This window comes from Ambystoma mexicanum, chromosome 5p (assembly GCF_040938575.1).
Source record: "Ambystoma mexicanum isolate Mex_15411 chromosome 5p, UKY_AmexF1_1, whole genome shotgun sequence".
Taxonomy (NCBI): domain Eukaryota; kingdom Metazoa; phylum Chordata; class Amphibia; order Caudata; family Ambystomatidae; genus Ambystoma; species Ambystoma mexicanum.
In genome coordinates, this window is record NC_090930.1 from 545503766 (window position 1) to 545523040 (window position 19275).

At 42.1% G+C, this 19275-nt stretch overlaps 1 protein-coding gene across 2 annotated transcripts in view; it reads left to right on the forward strand.

Moving 5' to 3' along the window:
- Window positions 1-6918: 6918 nt before the first annotated feature.
- Window positions 6919-19275, forward strand: part of ZDHHC9 (zinc finger DHHC-type palmitoyltransferase 9) — a 377235-nt gene continuing 364878 nt past the window's right edge. The window contains exon 1 of one of the 2 annotated variants that reach the window (XM_069612973.1): window positions 6919-7168. The gene's annotated coding sequence lies outside the window, so the exon portion shown is untranslated. The remainder of the gene's footprint in view (window positions 7169-19275) is intronic. The other variant, XM_069612972.1, reaches the window with a different exon arrangement.

Here is a 19275-nt window from a genome sequence, read left to right on the forward strand (position 1 = left end):
TCACTACCCTGGAAGCCCCGATGAGTAATGTTATTTTTCATCGTGCGAGATCTCCCTATAGTCGGGAAAAAATCCCTTAAGTTACTTTTTGCTGCGGAACCAATAATAGGTTCAGTTAAAATTGTAGCACATCCATTATCCTGATTTTCCAACACCTTTAAAGACCTTTCACATAATTTTGATTTAATCAGAGGTTTAGAATTCATAATTTCCTCAGATGGACTCTTTACTAAATTAATAGTACCAGACTTAAGATTAGAAATTAAGGGAGGAGCAGCGCCCATACTTGGTACCTTGGTAGTTGTACCATTTTGGTTTGCTACCTCTGATAAATTGATAAGAGGAGTAAGAGCATCTTGGCTTTCTTTAGACAGTTGTTCTACGTCAATATGCTCTTCATCAATTAAATCTGTACTAGGGACTGGATAGTTATCCTTGCCACGTCCATCTTTCTTGTGGGACAGTGCTTCTTTCCTACGCTTAGCGTATCTTTTAACAGCTCGCAGGTGATTTTTTTTAACTCGACGAGACATAAAAGTAAAGGGTTCATCTATAGCGTAATGTTCGGTCTCAGTTTTGTTTTGTAATTCAATTTCATCAATTAAAGCGGATGGGCTATCAGGGGACTGCGTTAAAGGTTCCATTTTGGAGAAGTGAGAAGTGATAGTAAGATGCAGTGCGTCAACTGAAGCCTTGATTTCTTTAAAATCATTGTCGCACTTACATTTAATAGGGTGAGTTGGTGCGATCTGGTTGCACTGTTTCGGACTATTAACACATATGTCATGCCCCCTTGCCTCATTGTTAATATGACCTAATCCACTGATGTCAGATTGGATGGATTTTAGGGTATCGACTGCAGTGATAAACCCCTCAATTTTATCCATTTTGGAGCACAAATAATGTAAAGTGACTTTAATTTCTTTTAATTCAAGATGGGTAAGCTCATGACCCTTATCGAGGAGATCCAAAATTTTGGTAATCACCGGTAAGGGGGTTGGGGATTGGTTTTCAACCCGACGCGCACTATTCATATCTACTGCAAAATCGTCAGTTGGTGATTTATTTGAAGTATTAAATTTAACAGGCGAGAATGAGAGTGTGCGTGGGATTGTTCTAATTGAAACATCGTCTATCACATCATCATCTACTTTAGTGAGATTGCTCCTTTTAGCATTTCCTATGAGATCCGAGTTAGTCGTACCAAATACTAATGGAGTCATCATACTAATAGTTTGGTTAACTTGTGCATTTAATGCAGCCATCTTCTGCAGGGTGGTGCTAAATTGCACTTTAGTAGGGGTACAAGAATCTAATCGAATCATACTGTCACTCATATTTACATCTGCAAACTCATTTTCCCCAATACTTGTAGGAGCGTATGTAAAAACAGAGGAAGTAGCATGCACCTGAGCTGCATGAGTAGGGCGGTTACCAATATCTAAACAAGCCTCAGGGACGATAGAGATATTTTCGTCTACCTTATCCATTAAAGGTACTTCGCAATATGAAGTTCGTCCTTTACATATCATGGAGTCAATACTGGAAGATGTTAGGATGTTAGTTATTGCCTCAGTGCAACGTCCACTTCGCAGGCCATTAGCCATTATGATAAGAAGGTGCACCAAGTTTTAAAATAATTATTAGAAAGTATACACTTAAAATAAAGCACCTTACCTGATAATAAATCAGGGAATTAAAAAGCGAAATGTGACAGCTTTCTAAGTTGTGCTACCAATTCGACCGTATATGCAAGCAAACAACAAAACTTCTCAAACACTTAACATATACCAGTTGCCCAGGTCACAGCCAAACAGCAAAACAGCGGCTCCAGCCCTTACTGCCTCCAGGGCTTAACGCCGCAAGGGTGGCTATGCCTGGAATAAAAGCCCGAGCTAAAAGTCACGTGATGTCACGTGACCGCACACAGTACCCGCCTCCTCCAGGAAGCGATGCGGGGAGCAGCAAGAGCACACGCAGCTCGCAGTGCTGCTGTAGTAAGTGGCAAGAAAGAAATAACGTTCCTCTTCCAAAGCGCTCCTTCACAGTTCCTTGTAACACGCCACACGGGCGGCTATGCCTGGAATAAAAGCCCGAGCTAAAAGTCACGTGATGTCACGTGACCGCACACAGTACCCGCCTCCTCCAGGAAGCGATGCGGGGAGCAGCAAGAGCACACGCAGCTCGCAGTGCTGCTGTAGTAAGTGGCAAGAAAGAAATAACGTTCCTCTTCCAAAGCGCTCCTTCACAGTTCCTTGTAACACGCCACACGGGCGGCTATGCCTGGAATAAAAGCCCGAGCTAAAAGTCACGTGATGTCACGTGACCGCACACAGTACCCGCCTCCTCCAGGAAGCGATGCGGGGAGCAGCAAGAGCACACGCAGCTCGCAGTGCTGCTGTAGTAAGTGGCAAGAAAGAAATAACGTTCCTCTTCCAAAGCGCTCCTTCACAGTTCCTTGTAACCAGACGTACTGAAATCATAGGTCCTGATGAAGATGACAAACCTCAGAACGTCATTGAAACCGGTCGACCACCTGAAAGGAAGATATCCTTTAAAAACTTAGGATACGGGACTCAACTAATGTAGTGAAGGAGATACTTTCCCCTTTCATTCCTTCAAAAGAAGATAATCGTTTTATTTTTATTTGTAATTGATTTTACCTCTAAACCCCGATTGGGTGTCAAAAAAAGATAAAAAGAAAAAGCATTTTTTGGGACAGGGTGCTCTAGAGGCCCCATTGAACATACACTCATGGTTTATTAATGTACTTACTATGAATGGACAACCTCTTGCCCATGTAGAATTCTCTATTTTCTCAATTTGCAGCATATGGGCTGACTTATGAAGAAACATTTTCCGGAATTTTTATTTTTACTTGATCTACATACCGCAAACACCCTTCCTGGAAGGTGAATAAAAGTAACATATGGCTAGGGTGCCACAAGGAAACACTTCCTCCAGGAAATGTTCACGGAATCTAAGTAGATTTGGCTAATTTTTTGCTGCCCTCACCGTTTTAGCTCCAAAGAGAGGCTCTAACTGTATACCTTGTAGATGCAGGGACAGCTATCTCCTCTCATTTCCTATTAGATAGGCGGCCCATCACCGCCGACCTAGGGACAGACACCCCGAACAGGGAAAGGGTTTTCTTCTGCCTATGGACTCTGGTAGCATACACATTTATTGTAAGAAGTAAAAGATTACAAAGAAATGTTTCTCCATCAAAGTGTTTGTGTGTGATACAACAGATATCTTAGTTAACCCTTAGAGGTTATTAGTTATTCCCAATCAGATGCCCTGATTGTTTTTGTTGCATCATATTAAGCCAGTTTTACTAATCTTCCTGCAGGATCTCGCTGGAGCTCCGAAGTTCTGCTGCCTCTAACATGGCCGCCAACCCACGCCCCCACCCCCTACACTTTATATCCCTTTACCCACCCCCATATTTTTCAATTTGCTTTATGACCACAAATCGGAGGCAAAAAACTCCACGAAACAAACCATGGTGATGAATGAACGCTGCACCAAAAGAAAAGCGTAAGGCGCTAGTTGGGAGAGCATGCTAGGTAGTCTATTTGGAGATGGTGGAACCAACGTGTCAAGGCCTGTATCCTGGCTTAACCACCACAAAATACAGTGATCCTGGACAGATTATCTTCATTGATTGTATTGTACTGGCCTGTCTTTAGTAAAATGATCTGTCTTTTCATATTCTGATTGCATTATTTAGCCCATTGCCTGCACTTTCCTGTCATCTAGGCCATTTGAGTAGAAGAGCACCGAAAAAGGAGAGAGCAGGCCAGATGTCAAAGCCCTCTGGTGAGCATATTAAACAAACTCTTTGCTTTTTTCTAGAATTTCAACTGTTCTTCTTCATGTCATGAATAGCAATCTCCATGTCTGTGTTAAACAATGACTCTAACCAGGTGACCTTAGCACACACTTTGTTTTCTTTGGTGTAGTAAAATCTTCAACATCTTATTTAAATTAGGGCTGGTACATGCAGACTTCCATTATCGATGGAGAAATAAATGACAATCATGCTCCTTTCACTTGACATTTTAATAAAATAGCGTTTTAAATATGTTACCATGTTCATTTACCATGTGATTCGTGTCCTTTCCATGGCAGGCCTATAAAATATGACACTTTAGTTCTTGGACTTCAAACAGTCACAAATAATTGCATGCTGCTATATGACAAGAACTGGTAAACAATGGAGTCAACGGCTTCACCATTAACCAAAGTGTGTGTTCATAGGCAACACATTTAATCGCAGGGAACAACCTGTCATAATTTGCATTCCTTAAATATTTCAAAGTTTTCAGTAACTTAGAGTGATTTAGTTCACAGGGTAAGCTCATCAAAAACCCTTACTAATCGGTTATTTGGCTACAGTGCTGCTTCAAATATTATTTTATTTACCATTTATATACTACACACCACAAAGTAATCTCAGTCTACGTTTGTATATGGCCACCTTCCTGCTAACCAAAACGCAAAGGTACCTAGTAAAGTGCGAAGCAAATGCAAAAAAAGTGCTGAAAATGCACAGTGCTGTACATTCACAGTGCTTTAGCACTGTGAATTTTAAGCACTTTTTTTCATTTGCTTCGCACTTTATTAGATACCTCAGACGATCATACCTAAGCCTCATAAGAAAAATAGAATAAACAAGGGCAGTTCCTCTTTCCCCCCCCCCCCCCCCCTATATATGTTTTGGTATCTAAAAATAGTTGTTTTTCTTGTTTATGATGATGATGATTTTACTGGTGTAATATGAAATTCGATGTTCGGATAAATCATGGAATGAACATTTGGGAACTTTTTATACTATGTGTATTATATTAATAAAATTTGAATATATATCTGTGTGTATGTTTTCCTGACCTGGTCCACCCTCTAATTCATCAATATCTATCGTTTATACATTACTATCCTTGATGTTCCGTGAGACATAACCCCCTTTGCGTTTTGGTCTATTTGTTTCCCCTATGTCCACGATGAGGGGGACACCCATACGTTTGGCACCTTCCTGCTAACTCCTTACCTGTATTCACTACCAATGCTATCATATGAGTCCGGTCTGCCTCCTATATCCATGCGTGAGCATATAAACATTCTGTGAGGCTGCTATTCTGGGTCCTTTGTCTATGCCGGAGTGGTACGGGCACCTTTTCCACACAGCGACTAATCTGTGTCATGCATCTATACACCCCCCTTTTCACTTGGCTGCTATTGTTAAAATGCATCTTGTCTGTACTGGAACACATGTACCCCCGCAGTGGATGGCCAATGTTGGACTTGAAATGTCACTTGTTAAATTTCCTGATTCCAGTATAGATAAAAGGAGTGGGGGGGAAGGAGATCAAGTCACACTTATTTTAATCACTGCCAGGGTAATCTAATATATCAAGTTATGTGTTGTGATTGGGATTTGGATGGGGTGGGGGGTGAGAGGTACGTGGCAAACAGAGATTCTCTGATATCTTCATTTGTATGGTTGGAGTGGGGTCCCAAATGTGTCTGGGCTCCAGAAACCTTTAAGATGGCCCTGTGAAAATGATTTTTGCATTGTTGATTGTTGCCACAAAGGGTATTTCGTGTCTCCAAGTTTTTTCGTGGGAATAGCTCATGTGCGTCATAGCCACTAGATGAAGCGGGCAGGATGTAGAGGTACTGCTCTACACCCTTCTTGTCCCAATCGATTCTGTGTTCAGTGGAACCTGGAAGAGTGGAGTGGAGTAAGAGAGTGAGAACTACTCTGGACACAAACCTCTGCTGAGCTATGATATGACATTTATAACGTGCCTATACACAAGTGTTTGAAGGCATGACAAGGCAAGATAGAGCGAACAGAGGGAGGGCAAAAGACAACGATCTTACTACATATAGTGACATTGAGATTGCACAAGTGCAGGAGTGCCGGGAGGGGACAAGTGGCAGAGGGGGTGGAAGGATGGGCAAGTGCAGGTCATGGAATCAATACAAGTAGTGCAGCCAACAGGTGGCAAGTGCGATTGTTAAAAGTGCAGAAAGCAGATGTCTAATAAGTGCAGGAAGGGCACTGTAGGGTTACAGATATAGACCAGAGTGCAGGGGATGCAAGAAGGCAGTGCAGGTGTGCAACTGGAAGGCATGGACCTGGGCCGAGTTCAGAGGATGGTCAGGTGACCAGTGCAGTATCAGACAGGAGATCAGAGAGGAAGAGTGGAGGCAGAAGCAAAGATTAGGGTCTTGAGGTGCTTCGGAACCTGAGATGGTTCTGCTCAAATTTTAAAGAGGCAGGGAGGCTGTTCCAGAGGGGAGCAGAAAGCGATATGCCCCCAACTCGTTGCTTGGAGAAGATGCACAATCTTTGCTCTAATATTTCAAAGATTTCTTATGCACTTCAAGATCTAATCTAAACTAACTTAAAATTAAAATGTTTTTAACTACGTGTATGCATACAATAACAGGTTCTCTCCCACAGAGATAACTTTTTTCATTTGCAGTCAGAATAAACCAAATTCGGGTTATTCGTACATAAAATTAAAGCGAGACTGCGCGCATATCTTGTAGGTTGCGCCACATGGGCACTCAAACATTTAGCGAGGGGGCCTCACCAATTGAATTGCGCGAGGCCTCACAAAACCTTGGTCTTACTGGTTAGTTCCCGTCCACTTCGACCTGTTTTAATCTAGCTGTAAATCAAAGTTCTCTCCGAGTCGAGACCAGATGCATCTAGCCAAAACATTTCTATGGGAGGTGTCCCTGCTGCTGTCTCTTCCCCATTCCAACATTCAGCGTCGTCACGTAATGTTGGGAAACTGTGGGCTGTTCACTTTCGCACTAGGACCTGGGAGGCTTCCGCATTTATCGAAGCGGCACTTCTTCGGACCAATAGAAATCTAGGTCGGGAGGGAGTAGTTGGAATCTGCGACCTCTGACGTCCAATCGAAGAGTCCGTTGGACTCGTTTGATTGTGACGTTGAATGCGATCGATTAAGCAGGTATCCGTTTCCTTGGGAGCTGGAGACTCGCGGCGGAGATTGCAGGGCGGTGGAGCAGGGATTATCTGTCGCTCCAGCTGCAGTGACGAACGTCTGGCCCTCTCCGGAGTGCGAGCCACGGGGAGCTGGAGGTAGGAACCGGGCTGTCAGTGAAGGACACTGCTGATTTGAAGGTGCGGGTATACATAAAGGCTCACGCTGCGGTGTGTTAGCCCCTTGGCACATGTGTATTGTGGTATCGTCGGCGGCCACAGGGATGGGCGCTGCCTTGAAGGTCTGTGACGTCACGGAAGCTATGATGCCCATTGTTCCTGCTCTGCAGAAAACTGTTCTGGTTGCTAGGTCCAGCCTGAAGGTGTTGGGCAATTATCCGCGCCCCCACCTCGCACAGGCCCCCCTCCAACCAACATTGATGCACTGAATCTACCTGCGAGGTAGATGGAGCCTTTCAAGAAAAGGCATTGTCCGCTGCGGGCAGCCAAGTGCGCTGCCCGAATCAGTCGGCACTGGGGGTGGGGTCTTCTCCTCTGCCCCTCGTGTGGATAATGCGCTGTCCCGGGGACACGCGAATTCTGTCAGTGCGTGCAGAGAGGGGTGCCCACGGGATTTTGTACCACGGACAGCGGCAGGGTGCTACTGCCCCATCCACATCACTGGAACACTAGTAGCTAGGCTGACTCTGATGAGCGGAGCAGGGGTGTGTTTGGTACCTGCTGTAGTATGGAACACGGGAGAAGGAACGAGCTTCCAGGGTTGTTTGGGCAGCTTTCCCTGCCCCGTTGCCAATAATTGGGTAGTAGCAGCACACCGACCTTTCCAAAGTAACCCAGCCGTGTTATGTTCATTGGTGTGTCCAAGTGCTTTGACTGCTATTTACTTTGCAAATCTATCCAGACACACCACCCGTTAGCCCAACCTTGACCCTTCTCTTGGAGGGAAAGGGTGATGAGGTTTAATATAAGAAGTTATAAAGAAACACAGGCCGGGTAAATGGGGTGTATTAGATGTCCCCTGCATTTGAGATGTGTGCGTCCTTTGCGTTATTTTTTAGGTGTCTTTGATTTTAGAGCTATGCAGCATAATCTCCACTGGCCATGGTGCTTCGGCCACTAGTATTGGGCTGACCACGATCCCCTTGCAGGTCATCCTGGATTACAGCGACAGCTGGACATACGGCTCGTACCAGAGCATGACGCCTTGAAGACGATTAAAAGTTACTGCTCTTACCCAAATAAACTTTAAATAACCTGTAGGTGGCTCATAATCCACCAGGTTTACCACGTATGCTTCAACACATTCCGAGTTTCATTCTAGACTGATGTTAAGAAGTACTTTTCATATTCTAAGAATTCGGCTTTCACGTCGTAATATAAATAAAATTATAGGTTTATTCAGAGGAGCCCCCAGGAGGCCATCCTTCATCAACAGACTTCTTCGTGTATGGTTCCCCTTGACATTCTGGAACCATACACGAAGCTGTAGCTATGGTAACAGAACTATATACATGGATGATGGGAAATAACTATGTACATGAAATAATTCTATGTGCATTAAACATCATAACATCTGCCCCTCTATATTCATTTTAAACAATGACAATTTTTCATAAGATTTTGTATTCTTGTTGATATGTATATATCAGAATTTTAACAAGTATTTGTATATGTGATAATTAACTCAAAGGATACAGACAGTTGTTTTTAGATATAGGAGGTTGATTATGGTAACCTCCAGTGCATCGTCATTGTGTAACTTCTTCGATGACTTTAATAATAAATATAGTCTTGTTTATAGTTCCACACTCCTTTTCCTGGATCTTGAAGATATGCGATTGTTCTCAATTACTTTTCCTGGTAACTCTCGATCTGTCATCCTCTCCTGTGTATTTCCGCTATTTACAGATCCTGAGTCATTATACTTGTCTTTAAATATTTCTCCATTGGTATTTTGTTCTTTCATTTCTCAATACTTCCTCCTCCTTTGCCAAAATTATATCATTGCAAGACCACGTCTTGCCATCTTCTAGGATTACTGACTTTTTGAACAATCTAACACTCTGGGGAGGATGAAATCTTGACTCCCCTTTCATTAATCGTTTGGATTCCTTCACTCTAGCCCAATCACCCTTCTCAATTTTACTCTCTTGAACATGTTTCTGTTTGTCATAGTATTTTTTGTATTCATCTTGTTTTTTCTTTACTTTATTGACCATTTCCTCCAAATTTTTTGTTCCTCCTTTTTGTCATCCAGGCAGGTCTAAGTCTGTTTGTGGCAATTCTCCCTCTCATTAAAGTGAATGGTTCTCCCTCGGCTATTGAGTGTGGAGTAACTTTGTATGTATTGAGTGCTTCTTTGAGTGTCTCTTTCCACGGTAGATTATTGACAACAGCCAACTGAATAATACCTTTTTTATAAAACAATTCATCCTTTCTACTAAACCGTTTCCCATAGGATGGTATAAGACCGTTGTATTGTGCTTAATAGCTCTCTCCTTCAAACATTTCTGAACTTCTTGTGACATAAACTGACTTCCATTGTCAGACTCCTGTGACTCACCTCTGTTAAATATTTCCTCTAAGACTTTCATGGTTGATACTGTTTCTTCAATGATTCCACATTCCACCCATTTGGATGTATAATCTACCAAAACAATAAAGTAGACTTTTTGTGGTCCAAGTGTTTCATATGGCCCAGTGATATCAATGGCTAGTTTTGTCCAGACTGTACTGGGTATCTCTACAGGCTGTAGTGGTGTGTTCTTGGTTGACTTTCCTTTGTCATTTGCTGTACATGCGGTACAATCTGACTAGGGTTTTCAACTCATCCCACATATTGGGCCACCATTAAGCTTTTCTTACTCTTCTCTTCGTTAAATTTCTCCCCACATGCCCTTCATGTGCAATTTTCATAATTCTCTCCCTCAAATTTACTGGGGGTATTATCCGATCTCCTCGATAGATCCATGCATTGCTGCTTGTCAACTCATCTTTTGTTTTCTTCAATGTATTTCCATCCATTTTCAATGGCTTTTCTCAACAGTCTCTGTTCAGTGTCCTGTTCTCTGGCTTCAATCCATTCTTTCTTTGAGAAACTTGGATGTATATGTGCTATTATACAATCCATATTTTGGTCCCCAGTCAGTTCTTCCTTGTTATCACCATCGTTCGTGTCAGTATCACACAGCAGGCGAGAAAAGCAATCCGCCACCACATTTGTTCTTCCAGGAGTATATTTTATATTAATATTGTATTGCATAATGATTAATGTCCACCTGCTTATGCATGGAGATGTCGTGTGGATTTTTTGAATTTAGGACGTGGTATGAGTGGTTTGTGATCTGTCTTGATATCAACAGGCATGCCCCAAATAAGACCTTTGAAGTGTTCCAAAACCCTTTTGACCCCCAAATCTTCCTTCTCAATGGTCGAATAGTTCTTTTCTGCCCCTCTCAACGTTCTGGGAGCAAAGGCAATAGGAACAACATCTTCTCCTTGTACTTGCTCTAAGACGCCCCCTAAACCTATGTTGCTGGTGTCTACTGAAATCATGGTCTTGGCATTAGAATCAAACATTTTGAGTGCTGGTGCCTTGTTGATTAAGGTCTTAATCATCTCAAAATCTTTCTTGCACCCTTCCGACCAACAAAACTTGGTATCAGGTAATAATGTCCCCATACATAATGTCTCCGGGAAAAGCCATTGGCGACATTATATATGGGGACGGGTTGCCGGGATGTCCCCTGCTCCTCATGTAAGAAAAAAAAAATCAGGGGTTGCGGGGATGTTCCCCCGCATGTTCAATGTAATAATGTCTCTGCAAAAAAACGGCGACATTTTTGTCAGGAGACATTTTTGCAGGGACATTGTTACATGGAACCCAAAACTTTATACCTTTACACATCAGGTCTCTCCGTTCAGTCCTATCAGAATAATGATCCACGAATTTGGAATAATATTCCGTTAAACCTAAAACACTTCGGAGTTGGTCTTTGTTGATTGGGTCAGGAATTTTAAGAATGGTGTCAACTAATGATTCTTTAGGTTTTATACCATCGGCATTGATGCGAAGACCCAAATAAGTTACTTCATTTTTCTTTCTTACACTTCTCGATCTTGAGTGTCATGCCTTTTTGTTGTATAACTTGTAACACCTAACAATTTCGCATCATGCTCGTCTTCAGACATTGCAGATGCCAAGATGTCATCCTGAAAATAGTGCACCCCTTGGAGACCATTAAATAATTGATGCATCAGCCTCTGAAATACAGCAGCTGCTGAAGCCAGTCCAAAAGGCATTCTTTTGTACCTGAATGCTCCCAATGGTTTTATAAATGATGTCGGATGTCTGGATTCTTCATCTAAAACAACTTGGTGGTATGCGGACGATAGATCTAATGTCGTGAAGTATTTCGCTGGTTTCATTGTGGTAAGCATTTCCGCAATATTTGGTAGTGGGTGACGATCCACCCAGATGTTGGCATTAAGATCTCTCAGATCAACACACATTCTAATAGATCCATCTGGCTTTTTCACAATGACAATAGGAGATAACCATTCAGAACTTTCGATTGGTTCGATGATGTCTTGCGTGCATAGTTTCTCCAGCTCTTTTTTTCAACGCTTCTCTGGTGCTGATTGGTATGTTTCTCACTTTATGTACTTCTGGATTTGCTCCTCTCTTGAGTACAATGCGATGTTTGAAACCCTTTAGAACAGCAATATTATCATTGAGCACTTTGGGAAAACTCTTGGCTAGATTTTCTGATGTGTTACAACTTTTTTCAGTTATACACAGAATGGGCCAGCATGTATCCTGATTTTCAACAACGCTTGTTCCCACCATCCAACTATGGAGAACCCATTTTCGGCTACATATAACCTGCAGTAGGTCGTCCTTCCTTCAAAGTTCAAGTATATCCTAATTATATTGATAGGTGTCTTACCATAACCAGTTGCTTTTATTCTGGTTAATTGTAATTCTTCCATTTTCTTTTTAAGTACATTAACATAGGTTTCAACATCCACCATAGTATATGGAGATCCTGTGTCAACCATAACTTTTAATGTTATACCATTCATCTCCATTGACACCCATGGACCCAGACTGCCTTCATTTGGTGTGAAGGCTAGTATTTGTACTTCATCCTCGAATCCATCCGTAATTGCCGACAGACTACTTGGACCTCCAACTTCTTCCAAAGCCTTTATACTTGTCGTGGTAGTACCTCTTCCTCTTCCATAACGACCAGCATTTCTCATGTAGTGTGCATTGAATCTGCCTCTTCCCCTGTTGCTGCGACACACCTTGCCAAAATGACCTATTTGTCCACATTTATAACATTCAGTTGTGAGCGCCGGACACTCTTTCTGCATTTAAATGTTTGTACCAACCACACTTAAAACATCTGTTTTGTGGTCTGTATGCACTTTCCTTCGCGTGTCTGGAGCCAATTCCAATATCTGATTTAACTATTCTCTTGACAATGGCAACCAAATCCTCTTCACCTCCACCATATTGTCCATCACTGACATCTTGGACTGATTTTATTTCTACACACTCCATTTTATTTTGGACCTCTTTCATACATTTTTCACCAAGCTCTATAGATCTGGCTATTTCGATTGCCTGTTCCAGTATCAGGTTCCTTGCCTGCCACAAACTCTGTTTTGATGCGTGGATCTGCCACATGGAGAACTAGCTGATCCCTCAAGTATTCATCTGCAACTCCTTTGAAGACACACATGGACAATAGACCTCTCAATGCAGCTATGTAGTCTTCAATACTTTCACTTTTGTGCTGTCTCCTCGAGAAAAATATGTATCTCTCTAAAACAATGTTAGTTTTATTTCCCAAATGCTTATTCAGCTTTGCAAGTACTGTTTCATGTTTCTTAGTCCCACCTGAAGAGTCCCCTGAGCCTTCCTCTGTACTGTCCAACTCGGGCAATTTCCTGAAAATCCTGAGTGCCTCTGCACCCACAAAATTGAGTAGTGTGGCTTCTTTTAAGTCATCATTAAACTTGGACCCTCCAATTGCTCTCAGGTAGAACTGAAAATTGTCTTGCCATTGCTCCCAAGGACATATTGGGTTTCCAGGTAGTGCTAAAAATTTAATCGGAGCTGCAATGTTCTGCATTTTCCTCTTGGTCCTTAATTCTGTTCACCACCAGTTTAAATTCACTTTTTAATTACCAACAACCCTTTTTATTTTTTTTAATAGCATGAGACGTGGGGCCGTGTCAGTCACTGTGCATTTCATCTAGTACATGTTCCTTCAGACGTCACGTTTGTTTTTTTTACTTTGGCACTGAAAATTATACTTTTTGATTGTGTGCAGGCACCACACACGTGCCTTTCTCCCTCAATACGCTTGTGCGTATGTCGCTTTCACTTTGCTTTCGCTTTCACTTCAAACGCTGCTTTCCTTTTAGATACACTTATACGTGTCGTTGTCTTCACTCAAAACACTCCGATACAGATCACTATGGCAACTTGCATACAAAATGTCGCCACACAATCTACGCTGCAGGGTGCTTTTTTTCCAATAACAGCAGTGTTGCATTCATACCAATGAGCAGCCGCGTCTTATGTGGTTACGTCGTGGGTTGCGGTGCCCTTTTCTATGCTGTCTTCGGCTGGCCTCTCCACTCGCGCACAGTTCAGGAATACAGATGCATTTACAGAGTTTAAATGTGATTCCAATCAGCTTTTGCTTAATCTTTCAAGGTGCTGCACATTCAGACTTGCCTTTGATGACACGTGGGTTCAACTCGCGTAATCTTTTCATATTCTGCGTTGTGTACTCTGTCGAGTCTGAGGCTGCAGGGATATCTGGGGCTCCCTCCCTCTCACGAGTCCTCGTCGCCAATTGTTAAGAAGTACTTTTCATATTCTAAGAATTCGGCTTTCACGTCGTGATATAAATAAAATTATAGGTTTATTCGGAGGAGCCCCCAGGAGGCCATCCTTCATCAACAGACATCTTCGTGTATGGTTCCCCTTGACATTCTGGAACCATAAACGTAGCTGTAGCTATGGTAACAGAACTATGTACATGAAAGAATTCTATGTGCATTAAACATAACATCTTCCCCTCTATATTCATTTTAAACAATGACAATTTTTCATAAGATTTTGTATTTTTGTTGATATGTATAAAGTATTTGTATATGTGATTAACTCAAATGATACAGAGTTGTTTTTAGATATAGGAGGATGTTTATGGTAACCTCCAGTGTATCTTCATCATGTAACTTCTTCGATGACTTTAATAATATAGTCTTGTTTATAGTTCCACACTCTCTTCCGGGATCTTGAAGATCCTGATTGTTCTCAATTACTTTTCCCGGTAACTCTCAATCCGTCATCCTCTCCTGTGTATTTCCACAATTTACTGATCCTGAGTCATATACTTGTCTTTAAATATTTCTCCATTGGTATTTTCTAGGCAATTAAAAGTGACTTATTGCTTACTGCTCTTACCCAAATAAGCTTTAAATAACCTGTGGGTGGCTCATAATCTACCACGTATGCCTCAACACATTCCGAGTTTGAGTCTAGACTGACTACCGTTCCATTAATGGCCCTTAAACTCTGGAACTTACTCCCACTCCACGCAATTTTAGATCTGTGGTGGGCACTCTGCAATAGGATCATAGGGCAGGAAACCTATGCTATGTGAAGAGATGGGGGAGGAGGGGAGAGCAGGTCAACAGGGTGGGGTTGGCTTCAGACTGGCGGGGGGGGGTCAGTGGTGCGCTGGCAGTTTAGTTGAGATGGATGGATGGACACAGTGGTGGTGCCTGGTACTGTCTCGTGCTCCTTGCAGGATACATTCTCGAAAATGATACTAGGTATTTGCAACATTTGAGAGGACAGGGGAAGGATGGACTTCAGTGGAAACTAGGCTCGCGCAGAGCTGGCCTGGTGTGATTATTTGGCACTTCTGGGCTAGCTGGAAATGCAAGAGCCGCAGCCCTCGAGTGGCAGTTTTGGGCCTGGTAAAAAATGGCGCCCAGGCCTAACACAAGATGTAGTGTTGGAGTGAGGGCATGGCTTCTGTTATTCATCTAATTTTATACACTGTAGATCTCTTACACTTGTCCTGAAGGTGGGCGCTGTTCCCAGCTTAGCTGCAGATGGAGTGTATTCATTCGAGCTACGACTGGGGGGGGAGGGGTGTGGCTGTTCCCTTCCCAACACTCTTAATACCGCTCCTCTGCAAATGTTTGATTTAAACATCAACTATATTATTATCATGTCACTGCAAAATAGAATTGGCTAAAATAAGGGCAAATGCTGCATGGTACAAGGGAGAGGGAGGGGCCTGATAAACAAAGCAGGAGTTTGGATTGACGAGGACATGCAGATGTATACTTGTCCCGCCTATAGGAACATGACTTTGTGTCAACCCATACCTCTTAGTATTTATTGACTCCCTAGGGGGTTTTCCTGTTAAATTAAGAGGGAGGTTGGAGAGCCAGCGTGGCTGATCCCAATCAGTTTATTTCAAGCTGACTTTGTATCTGCCACCAAATGGCCAATCGCTGCCCTCCTTCCTGTGTCACCATGCAGCACCGTGAGGCATTGGCAAATGATGGAAAACCCATAGCTGCCTTTTTGATTAGATCTTCCTTCCACCTTTGCACATGGCATACGTACTACCATTCTAATGAGTGCCCTTACCCTTTTACGTTCTTTTAGGTTGTCGATCTAAGTTCCCAAAGTTGGGAAAAGGCTCACCTTCTTCATATTTGGGAGGGATCACAGGAGCTGTGTGCAAATCCAGTTCATGTAGATGCTTCAAGTAAATTAAGTTGGAAATATGCAGTACAAACGTCAAATATTTCTGTTCAACACCTCTGCAAATTTTGGCATGTGTTTCCCTGGTGATAGGCCAGTAAACAAGACATGCTTCCTTTCAGCATGGGTAGACCTGTGGATACTACACAAACTTAAATCTGACCCCTTTGTTTTTAGTCACCTTCTTACATGGCAAAGTCACAGCTAAAAAGAGCTTGTCTTTGTTCCATCTGTCTTGGACGCCAGAGTCTGATCTTTTATTCACTGCCTCAGTTTTTTCTCATAGATGACTTGCGTAACCCCCCTCGCGTAAACGTGGTCACCAACAGTCTGTGGTGACTGTGTGCAACTCTTGCAGCTGGAGCTTTGCGTCTGCGCAGGTGTAACTAAAGAATGTATATTAGACATGCACTAGGATTATGGTTGCAGTTATGAGACGGACAGAAAAATAGTACAACGTAACAGCCACTGAGCCACCACCTCAGAAGACCTGACACAATTGGTAAACGGAACTGAGCACCGTATTTAAAATACATGGAGACTGGGATTAGGAAAATGGAAGCTTGTCATCTTAATGTATGTATTTTCCTAATTTAGGCTAGAGCAGTTTAGTATAGTTAAATGTAGCCACATATAAACGATTGGATAGTTTGGAAATGGTTAATTCAAATGCTTTCAAGCCAGGTTCTCCACCTCCACCATTGTTGCTAATGGAATAATCCGAGCTGCGTAACGGGAAGAGGAGAGGGAGGTGGTGTTGTAATTTCTTTTAACTGTTGGGGACTGAGGTAGAAATAACTGACATGTGGCCTTGGGAAACCCTTGCAGGCGTGGATTCTTTTTCTGACCCCCTCCCCCCCCCCACACACCTTATTACTGAAACCCCCTTGGGGATCAAATATTAATATATTGGACAAGCAGGCGCTAAAAGCAGCTCCTGGGTATTCACGTGCCAGGAGCCAGGGCTTGAGAAAGAGCAGCTAGTACATGGCGTACCAAAAATCTTACTTCAGCATAAGATGCAAACATATAATTTTGTCCATTATTTATAACGCCATATGCTGTAAATGTAATATAGATGTGTCCTAATGTTTATAGATTTTCCCAAACACGCAATGTTACATTTACATAGGTGTGTTTGATCAGCATCAAATGGCATGGGGATCCAAAAGTAGCTCCTGGTAGTTGTTGGCGTCAAGCTAATCGGGGTCTCTTAGGCTTAAAGAAGGAGCTAAATAGCTCCCATCGATTTCGGACCCTCCCCCTAATCTGGAAAGTTGTGTTCCCCAGCAGTGAGACATCTGTGAGCAGTAAGAAAAAAAGTGTCAGTCTGCTTCCCAGTTCCCCAGATCTTGTGGGAGTTGAATGCCTTTGTGGCCGACTGCTCCCTGGCTGCCCGCCTAAGGTGAAATGAGAGGCCACTACAGAGCACCTGGCCTGCGATAACCTGATGGTGTAAAGGGTTACTGCTAAATTGGAAGATGTCGATCTAACAAGGTGACATTTGTCATCACGTGAAACCAGCTGGACAAATTGAAAGTGCACACCACTGTTTCTTTATATTGGTAGTCAAAAATAAGACACATTTTGAAACCATCATTCTGTGTGAGCGTTTGAGTCACAGATTCACTGTGTCTTGCCCAAAGGCTACTTGGAGAGCTCTTAATTCTCCCAGTAGCGATGCACCACATATACAAGTTGGGGTTTCTGATTCACCAAAAAGATTTAGGTTGTATGCCATGTTAGATAACAGACCCCCTACTGAATGGGTATAGCACCATAGTACACCCCTCTCACCATCTAGAGACTGCACAGAAAAAGTTGAAACTGCTTTTGCCCATCTTGCTTAAAATGAGAACTTTAGGATTCATTTTAGACCATAAACTTGATATTTCAGCCCATATTACTTTGGTAATCGTCTCCTCTACTTACTTACTTTTTTACTTATTTAAAAAAAAAAAAAAGATTTTTCCTTTTTTGAAGGAGCTTCGCATTTGGCCCACATTGCTAGAACCATTATTGGATCAAAATTAATTGCTACCTTTCATGAGTTGTATTAACAATCTCAAGATTATAAATTCTCTAGAATAAAGTTGTCTGGATAGTAATACATACTCTTGCTTGGACACACATTTCACCCCACCTCTTAAAGCTTTGGTTGCTATTTCAGGCTCATATTAGTAGAAAATTGGGTCTCTTAACGAACCAAAGTCTTCAGAAATCAGTGATTTTACTGTGAAACCTCCCCCACTAACATTAAACATCAACCCATGCATACTGTCTCGGGAGGAGTCTGTGCTTTTAATGCTCATGGGTATCCAATGCCATATTATAATGCTTTTGATATAACTTCCTTTTTATTTTTGTTTGGTTGCATGCAGTAACATGCTATTGAACGGTAATGTAAAATAAATAATGGGCTTTCATTTTCTATCAAAAGTAGCACACGGTTCAAAACGTGAACCTGCTGCTCTGGTTTTATTGTAGTGCATGTATTTATTAAGCTCCTATGCAGCCTTGCAACCAGTTGTTAAGTACTTTTGTTTCAGGACATGGAGCTTTAAAGAGAAACTCTTGGAATCTCACATGCTATACTGGGTAGTCTTGAAGGACAGGTGCCTTTAATGCATACGTTCAAGCAATGGGCAGTAAGTAACATGACCAGGTGGGGGAGGGGGATTTGAACAAAACATCAACCAAGGTAAAACAAAGTGGCAAATGGTCATCTACGGAGGGATATTTGCAAGTATATGATCGTAAATGCAGCGATTTAAAATATTGCTAGATGCAAGAGGAATCTCGACTGTTTCAAGATGACAATAAAGGCTTCAGTTGTGCATGTACAGCCAGCCGGTATGAAGTCGGTGGACACGATAGTTTAGGTTGCACGTTAAAGTATGGATTCAATTACTGATGCATCATGAAGGAGCATTCACTGATAACACCCCCTGCTCACTGATAACACCCCCTGCTATACAGACCCATTCTGCAATTCTGGTTCAAGAAACAGGCTATATTGAAAGCTGCAACACCTACTTTATTTAAATCATTTAAATACAATCAAAGGTGGTTAGTTTGTAACTGGTTTACAGAAACAAGAATTGGCCTGCCTGTGTGAATAGAGGAACAGTGCACACCAGCAGTCACTCCATATATTAAAGATTATATTTCTAATCCTTAGTAATGCAATATCGCTTCTAAGCAGCAATCTTAATTCTATGACATTGCCACTTGTTGGCCAGGGTATTTAAATTCTCTTTGGTTAACCACAATTAAATGAACATTTTATTAAATGACAATTTTTTAAAATGTTTTATTTTCTCCGATATCAATAACTGGTATTAGTATCAGATCAGGGTTACATGGAAAATATGATATATGAATCGCCTTTAGTATGTATTCCCCCTTCGTAATACAATCTCATGGAAATTAAGTATAAACTGATAAATTGCATTAGGATCTATAGGCATGTGACTGG